The sequence below is a fragment of the Adiantum capillus-veneris genome, chromosome 29 (assembly GCF_014529385.1).
Source record: "Adiantum capillus-veneris isolate H3 chromosome 29, ASM1452938v2, whole genome shotgun sequence".
Taxonomy (NCBI): domain Eukaryota; kingdom Viridiplantae; phylum Streptophyta; class Polypodiopsida; order Polypodiales; family Pteridaceae; genus Adiantum; species Adiantum capillus-veneris.
In genome coordinates, this window is record NC_140959.1 from 58,166,698 (window position 1) to 58,175,993 (window position 9,296).

Below are 9,296 nucleotides of genomic sequence, written 5' to 3' on the forward strand. Positions count from 1 at the left end.
TCAAACAGTTTCAGGATCAAGGATTTTTGCTTGTATCTTGACCAAATATGACCCAAATTTGTTGAAACTTGGTCACTAGGCACTTCCAAAATCTCAATGTGAGTTTTCACCTCCAAATTAGGGCTAGAGACATCATACACGTATGATTTCTATTGTGACGAAATCAAGTGATTTTTAGTCTAGAGGATCTTTATCATTTGGGCAACTCTCGACAACTTTCAGAATTCAATTTGGACATTTTTTGGGCAAGATATGATCAATACCAACATGAATCTGTTTAGATCTGTCTTTTGGCCTTTACAAGCTCAAATGAGCTCCAAATTCAATGAAATTTTGGATGGGGACTTCTTTTATGCTCTAGGACACTAGGGTATACTCAAATGTCCATTTTGACCCAAATTTGGCCAATAAGACATCATACGAGTATGATGTCTTTTGGCTCAAAGTTCACTTAGATTTCTACCCAAGGTACTTCTTGATGCATACAACAAGATTATGTGATTACAGTAAATTTGGATGTCAAAATTGTTGGAATTAGGGTTACAAAGAAACGCACACAACTTGGAGAAGACAAAGGAAGCTCAAGGCACACAATAGAGAGTGTGTTACTTAGTGTGCAATGGAAATATAGATAGCCCTAGAGTGATGGGCGTATATACAATGCTCGGGGGAAAAAACCTCCTAAAGAGGGAAAAAATGTCCCGGCGGTTCTAGTGTGTTCACACTAGGATCGCCGGGACATTTGTGTTCATATACATGTGGTAGTGATGTGTTCACACACATCACTACCACATGTATATAGTAACAAATCCCCCCTGGAGTGATGCGGTGAACGAGAGCTAGCACATGAGTAAAGGGAAGTGCCATGCCCTGAGGACATGATCAGTCCACAAAGGGGAGTAAGCCCAAAGATTTGCGGAAAGCTTCAATCTTCTCACGATACAATGCCTTTGTGAAAAGATCTGCAAGGTTGTCCTGTGTTGGCACATAAGCCAAGCTAATCTCTACTACTGAGAGCCTCTCCCTGACATAGTGGTAATGCACCTCAATGTGCTTTGTGCGAGCACGAAAAACTAGGTTCCTTGCAGCTACCAATGCGCTCTGACTATCAGTGTAGATAGTGTTGGCAGTGTCCTGTCCAACACCCAAATCAGCCATAAGGCGTCTGAGCCATGCACACTCAACCGTAGCTGTGAAGATTGCCCTGTACTCAGCTTCACAACTTGAAGTGGCCACAATAGGTTGATTCTTGCTCAACCATGATATACATGAACTGCCAAGCATGAAACAAAAACCACTTGTGGACACTCGTGTGTCAAAACAACCAGCCAATCTGAGTCCGAAAAAGCATGTAAGTCTAGCGGCAATGATCCCCCCTTGGGACAAAACAAGTCAAGATGTAAACTGCCACTAAGGTAGCGGAAAATACTCTTGACAGCCTACCAATGGTTAGACCTTGGGCTATGCATAAATCTGTTGACCTATGAGACTGCAAACTGAATGTCTGGCTTTGTGTTGCATACATAAATGAGGCAGCCAAGAGGAGTTTGGTAAAGAGTGACATCAGCAGGATTTTCAGCGTCATGTAGACTCAACTTTAAACCTGTTTCCATGGGAGTGGCGATAGGTTTGCAATCCTCAAGTCCAAACTTACATAGCAATGTCTCTAGGTAACTTTTCTGACACAAGGCAATACCACCATCACACTGCTTAAATTGTATACCCAAGTAATGATGCAACAGCCCCAAATCTTTCATCTTGAAAGTAGCATTCAAATCAGCCTTAAATTCAGCAATATGTCTCTCATTTGGTCCAGTGAGCAGCAAATCATAGACATAAAGAACCACAAGGAGAAGTACATCACCCTCACGCTTTACATACAATGTGCTTTTTGTTGGACTATTACCAAAGCCTCGTTTAACCAAATGAGTGTCATCTTTCTCATACCAAGCACGAGGAGATTGCTTCAGCCCATACAAAGCCTTCTTACATCTGCACACTTTGTCCTCTTGTCCTTTTATGACAAAACCGCGAGGCTGCATTACATAAACTTCCTCAAATATGTCACCATTCAAGAAAGCAGTAACAGTGTCTGATTGATGTACATCCCAACCAAAATGAGCTGCCAATGCACATAGAAAACGTACACTAGTCATACGAAAAGTGGGAGCAAAAGTCTCTTCATAATCTATGCCTTTTTGCTGTGCATAACCCTTTGCAACAAGTCGAGCCTTATGGCGATCGATCTCACCATCCGGTTTGTGTTTCAACTTGTGAACCCACTTCGTACCAATGCAGGAGGAAAATCACATAAAGTCCATGTGTCATTTTCTATAAGTGCATCATATTCTGATTTCATGGTAGCCATCCAATGTTTTGAATTTTGTGCTTCATCAAAAGACAGAGGCTCCTCAACATCATGTAAGCTAGACATAGCCAAAGCATAACAATCTGATGCATAAGATGCATCGTGAGAGCCTGAACGAGTTCGACTAGACAAAGGTGTATCCAATTTATCGTCATGCAAAGTGTGCACCAGCCATTTTGGCATACCTCTAGCCTGCTCATTTTCAGCCCTTTCCTCATCAAGTACATCATGTACATCTGCATGAGTAATAGGCTGATCTGTAACATTTTTAGAAACCTCCATAGGCTGTACATTTGCCTCGTTGGATCTTACATTCATTTTTCCACCACTGAAAAGAGGCAACAAAGTGTCATAAATATGATGTGAGCTTACATTACTGTCTCTAGTACATGACAGCAAGGGCTGAACAGAATCTTCCACAAACACTACATCCCGTGAAACTAGAATACGTTTTGTTTGTGGATGATACAACCTGTAAACTTTGCTTTCAAAACTATAACCAACAAAAATACATTTAACAGCCTTATCATCCAATTTTCTTCGCTGCACTTGTGGCACCAAAGCATATGCCAAATTGCCAAAAACACACATGTGCTCAATAGAAGGCTTTATATCATGCCATGCTCCATATGGAGTAATAGACTGAAAATATTTTGTAGGACACCTGTTTAGTACATAAGTGGCACACATGATGGCCTCAAGCCAAAAAGAATGCGACAAAGCTTGACTTTTGACCATACATCGTGCCATTTCCATCAGCAGTGACGTGTTTTTTCTCTCAGCAACACCATTTTGCTGAGGTGTATACGGCATTGTAAAATAGTGTTTTATCCCACGACCAGCCAGAAATGCATTAAATTCATGAGACGTATACTCCCCCCCTCGATCAAAACGGAGGGTGCCCATAGTACATTTCGAGACATTTTCAGCCATAGCCAGAAATTGTTTGAAGCATATAAAAACTTTGGACTTTGCTTTAAGCGAAAATACCCATGCATGCCTGGAGTAATCATCAATAAAAGTCACAAAGTAAAGGTAATTTCCCAAGGACGGAGTTTGCATGGGCCCACAAACATCACTATGCACAAGCTGCAACCTGCATGTGGCCCGAACTAAACCATCCTTTGGAAACTTAGAATGCTGCATCTTACCTAAAATACAACCTTCACAAACATGTTTGACAGGTGCTTCAAGAGGCGGCAAAGAAGCAACCATATCAGATTTTTGCAAACGCAACAAACTGGCAAAATTCAGATGACCAAAACGTGCATGCCAAAGTTTTGCATCTGAAATAGCCCTTGAATCTGCAACAGCATTTGAAAAATTTTTCCCACACTTGTCATACAAAGTGAGCTTATATAACCCATGGCACAAAAGGCCAGATGCAACAATTTCATCACCAAAACTGAGATCATGAACTGTACATCTGGCATCCACAAATTTGACTACAAGTCTAAGTCTAGCAAGTGCGGATATAGACAAGAGATTCTTCTTGATCCCAGGTACATAAAGTGCATCAACAACTGTGAAGGAATAGCCATTTGCAGCAGTAAGCACAATCTTTCCAACTCCCTGAACCGGATAAGAGGCATTGTTGGGACAAGTGACTGAATTCCCATGAGGGATAGACTCAAGAGAGGTAAACAATTCACGATGTGAGGTAATGTGCTTTGTAGCACCACTGTCGAAATACCACTCATGTGAATCTGCAGCACAGCTGACAAGCATGCATCATGGACAACAGGATTGTAAGTGCACTATGTGCTAAAAGACCATTCTACATCAACATCAGCATTACAGTCTTCTTTTACAGAAGACTCAACAATGGCTGCATTTGTAGTGGAACCAGCATTTGCAGTGGAACCACCCTCTTTCTTCTTAGCCTCTTTGGTCTTCAACTTAGGACACAACTTGATCAAGTGATCATTAGCTTTACAATAATGGAAACGCATCTTCTTTTTGCCCTTATCAGAAGAATTTCAAGACGAATTGCTGCCAGCAGAAGCATTAGGAACATAATTTTTTCCACTCGCAGAAGAACCATAAGAAGTGGTTGCATTGATGTTACCACCCTTTCTTTGAGAAGCAATAAAAGCCTGTTCAATAGCACGCTGCCTAGTCCTGTTTTCTCTGGAAAGTGACTCTTGCAACAGCAATGTGCATAATGCATCAAACTTGACAACGTCAGGATTTCCTTGGGTCATAAGTCTCCAAGTACTAGCAAAAGTCTGGTAAGGCATCAAGAACAGTCTGCACAAGGGAACTGTCTGAAATGACTTCACCTGCAGAAATAAGTTGCTCATTAATATCCTTGACACTAGCAAAGAAAGTGTCCATATAATCTTCCTCATGCATAATCTTTGACTCCAGCTCTTTACGCAGCAAAGCAATTTTAGCCTCATTGCGACTTGCATAAAGACCAGCCAGAATATCCCAAGCCTGTTTTGCAGATTTTGCTGAACGCATGTGAGGAACAATGGTGCGCTTCACAGACAATGCAATCAATGCATGAGCCTGCGCATCCTTAACATCCCAACGAGCTTGTTCTACCGTAGGCAAAACAACTCTAACAGCAGCAATCCTTGCAGCAAGACCTACAACATCCTCAACATCGCCTACATACTCAGAACTAGGACGTACATCAATGCCCTGCACAATATCCAGACGCCCTTTGACACAAGAACGTGTTGCATCATATAAGTCCACATAGGGTAATTGTCCCCATCCAACCTGTCCTCAGCAGCAAACATCTTGAACACATCTGTGTTATTGTTGTCAGCCATGGTAAATGTTGCACCTGATGTGAAAACTGCCCAAAAATAGGAGAAACGGAGTGGGAACAACACCTGCTATATAGCACAAACCATAGAAGATTGTAAGGCACCTATTATGCAAAAAACTGCACTGACAGAAATTCTACACAAAATGACAAAATTTCCTGTGCAGACCTGTCTGTAGTGGAAACGGAGATTGAAATGAGCTCTCCCGAAATATTTGTCGACCTGAGAACGCTCGCCAAAGCTCACTAAAATCGGAGAAAGTGAGCAGGCGTGTGTTGGAGCAGCTGGCGACTAAGCCCGGGTGCTCTGATACCAATTGTTGGAATTAGGGTCGCAGAGAAACGCACACAACTTGGAGAAGACGAAGGAAACTCAAGGCACACAAAAGAGAGTGTGTTACTTAGTGTGCAATGGAAAGATAGATAGCCCTAGAGTGATGGGCGTATATACAATGCTCGGGGGAAAAAACCTCCTAAAGAGGGAAAAAATGTCTTGGCGGTCCTAGTGTGTTCACACACATCACTACCACATGTATATGGTAACAAAGATTGCTCAAAATCACCACTTTTTCACCTTCACCTTCTTGTATCTGCAAAAATCTCTTTACAGGCAAAAGCATGAGTCCAAATGAGTTGAAATTTTTCAAGAAATCTTAACACCTCATTTACCAACCCCCTATGTGGTCAAAAGTGAAATTTGACTTTCAGATCGGGCCTTGAGACATCATACACATATAAATTCTATGTGCTCAGGTTTTGACAAAATTTGGTATGTGAGCTTGTCTTGTGGTGCTTAACACCCTAGTATGCTCAGATCTCAATTTTTGCCTCTAAAAATGCCCTATATGCATCATATGCGTAAGATGTCTAGCTAGTCAGTTTGAAGTGAATTTCACTCCAAAGGTTCCTCACTACATTGGCAACTCAGAGCAAGTTTCAAAATTGAAGTTTGATACTTTTTGAGCAAGTTATGGGCAATACAAGAATTCACTTGCTTCGATGCGTCTTATGGTCTTTGCAAGCTCAAAATTGCGTCAAATTTGGCCTATATACTTCCTAAATGTTGTAGATCACAAGGGTGCACTCAGATGTAACTTTTGACTCCAGATCTGGCCTCTAAGACATTATACGCGTATAATGTCTTTTGCTCAGATCTTAGTTCAGTTTCTACCGTAGGTTCCCCTTAGTGTGCAGAACAAGAATATGTACTCACAACAAATTTTGGATGTCAAAAATGCACAAAATCATCACTTTTGACAAGGAAACCCCTTGAAAGAGTAAAATCTCCTTAACTCTCAATCTATAAACCAAACTAAAATGAAATTTGGTGTATGTGCTCAGCACAACATGCAGAAGATGGGTAAATGTCAAAAGTTCAAAATTGCTACCAGAATCACCCTCAAATATCATACACGTATTATGTTTGCTGATGAATTTTTGGACAAAATTCATCCACAAGCATTTCCAAGTCTCTGGCATTGGTTTTTAAGCACTTGTTCCAAGTTTCATGCAAAAATGTGCTCAGAATCTCAAGTTTCTCTTTTTTGTGTTTTAGACACTCCGTCTTTTGTCTTTTGGGTGTCTAGAGTTGGTCAAAACTCTAGTTTCCATCTATACTTGAGGTAAAACCCCCCTTTTGAACACACTAGTGCAGACAATTTTTTTCAAATTTGGTCTTCAGATGCCCCTTGAGACCTTATACGCATATAATGTTCAATTTAATAGATTTACAGTTTTTGTACACAGAACCCTTGCACATGCTCTCTTATATGCTCAACATCAATCAGTCATGAAAAAATATCAACAAAAAGCTGTTAATTGCGCTTTTACCTTCAAAAGCAACCTTTTTTGTAATTTTCAAATGCAAACAAGCACTTAGCAAATAGATCAATGATGAATAGCTCTAGATCAAAATCAGATCACTTACCTAAAGCTACTCCTACAAATCATATGGGGTTTTGCATCTATGAGTAGAAAACTGCTTCAATGCCACACGCGGACCAGAAAACGATTTTATCACCTCACAAACCACTCAATCACCACAACAACTACTCTAATCTACAAATCCTAACTAAATCTACCTAGTCGCGCAGACCCTCAACAAGACACACGTTTCTTGGCTATCCACTTGATCTCAGAATAACCTCTTTCGGATCCACTTAAATAAATGCTTTTTTAAGCCAAAACTAAAGCAAGCAACCATCACACAAGTGTTAGTAAGAATACCTACCTAAGTCCTTGTATCCCGTGACAACGACGCCAATGTTGCGGGAGCGAATCACACCACCTATAAAGTGCATGCAACACAACCTAGATCAACATAATGTCAATCGAGGACACAGATGACACGATGGGCACACGAGGAGATCTTGTTAGCTTGTCAGGCTGAGACCATCCTACACATACAACACTCTGGAAGGCCAACTAAACCACAATCTAGAGTCTCACTACTCTCAACTACACCACTCAACCCACATACACACAAACGGAAGGAAACTCACTAAACCATACCAGAATCATATGAAACTCAAGGAACACCATCCCCTCACTAGGGTACACCTATCCCTAAGCCCCTACACTCAAAACCCTAGCTCTAAACCCATATGTGGAAAATGCGTGTATAAAGACAGAGCCAAAATCTGAAAGTGCCCAAAACTAAAATCTATGAGTACCTATGTGTAGCTTATGAGTATTTATGTGTAGCTAATGTCGCCACAATTCTAATGACTACTTGCATGTAGAGAACAGACATCATTTGATATACTTACGGCCACAAGTAGCTAGTAGATGTCCAAGCACATGTGCTCCATTCCATGAGGAACGCTTGGCGTTGTCGCGTAGCTCTTGCCGAGGCTATGCAATGGTGTAGTCGGATCTCCAATGTGATGAATGAGTGGGGAGTAGCACCAGGATGAAGCTCACGCTCTCTCTCTTCCTCTCTCAAACATAGTCGACCGCACCTTCAAATTTATGATTATGATTAAAGTTCTCTTTACAAAATGACCTAGGTACCTTATATATTAAGGTCACCTTAGGTTAAACCTAAAATAGAGTTTGAGGGGTCAGATGGCTTGGTATTTACAATCTAGGAGTGCCATTGCACCCCGGCTTCTACAAATAGACTACCTAGTTATTACAAATGATGTTTCTAACCATAATCAACACAACGTTTCGTAACTCTCAGAGAATAAGGCTTTGTTGAGTTATGTTGTGTTGTTGACCCAACATGAAGAGACCACATGACAAGGCAATCTACCGAATTGCACCACAATACCTCAAGATCGACCCTACTTTCTGATGCATGGTTTTTAGGACCCCTTCTGAAGATGCAATAAAGGCACAGTCAGTTGTTGGGGAGATGAGGATACTCTAGTCCAAGGGATCTCGAAAGAGAAGAAAAATCTACTTCACAAGCACCAAAGAGTAAAAAGTGCCATGGACAGAAGATACGTGGGAACGAGCTCTTATGCATGCCTACAACCTATATCTTACAGAATAGCTCATTCTAGGTGTGAATTTCTAGTGAAATTTACACGAGGATGTTCGTGTGGACTCACAGCACAGCATACTCCGTTTTCACTTTTTTACATACACTAAATATTTTTTACCACAGTAAATATTTTTTACCTACAGTAAATATTTTTCACCTAATGGTAAATACAAATCATTTTTTACCTACAGTAACTTTTTTTACCCATGGTAAATATTTTTTACTGCACCATAAGTATTTGGTAGGTAACAATTCACTGTTACTAGAAGCAGTGATTGGGCATCAACAATGCAGTTACAGGAGGAGAAAAGGGAAAAATCTTATGGTAAAGGTGAGTCAACAGGGATAAAGACTTTTGAGTTGAAAAGAGACATGCTGATTTTTTCAAAGAACACATGTCAAAAGAAGCAATGGTTGAGGAATTTTTGAGAATTTGATATTCAGGAGGACCCAGCAGGTCCCCCCCTGACATGTGCAGAACCTGGAGTTTCAACAGCCACCTACCTGCTCTTAAATGCTGGTCAAGGCGTTATCCCCATGTGTCACAATCAGAAAAATCAGCATTTACCCTCCCCTCTCACATCACTCTAGAGAATATCTTGATGGTGACATATCAGGTGACCTCAATCTGTTAACCACCCTAAGCAAAAAGTAACCCC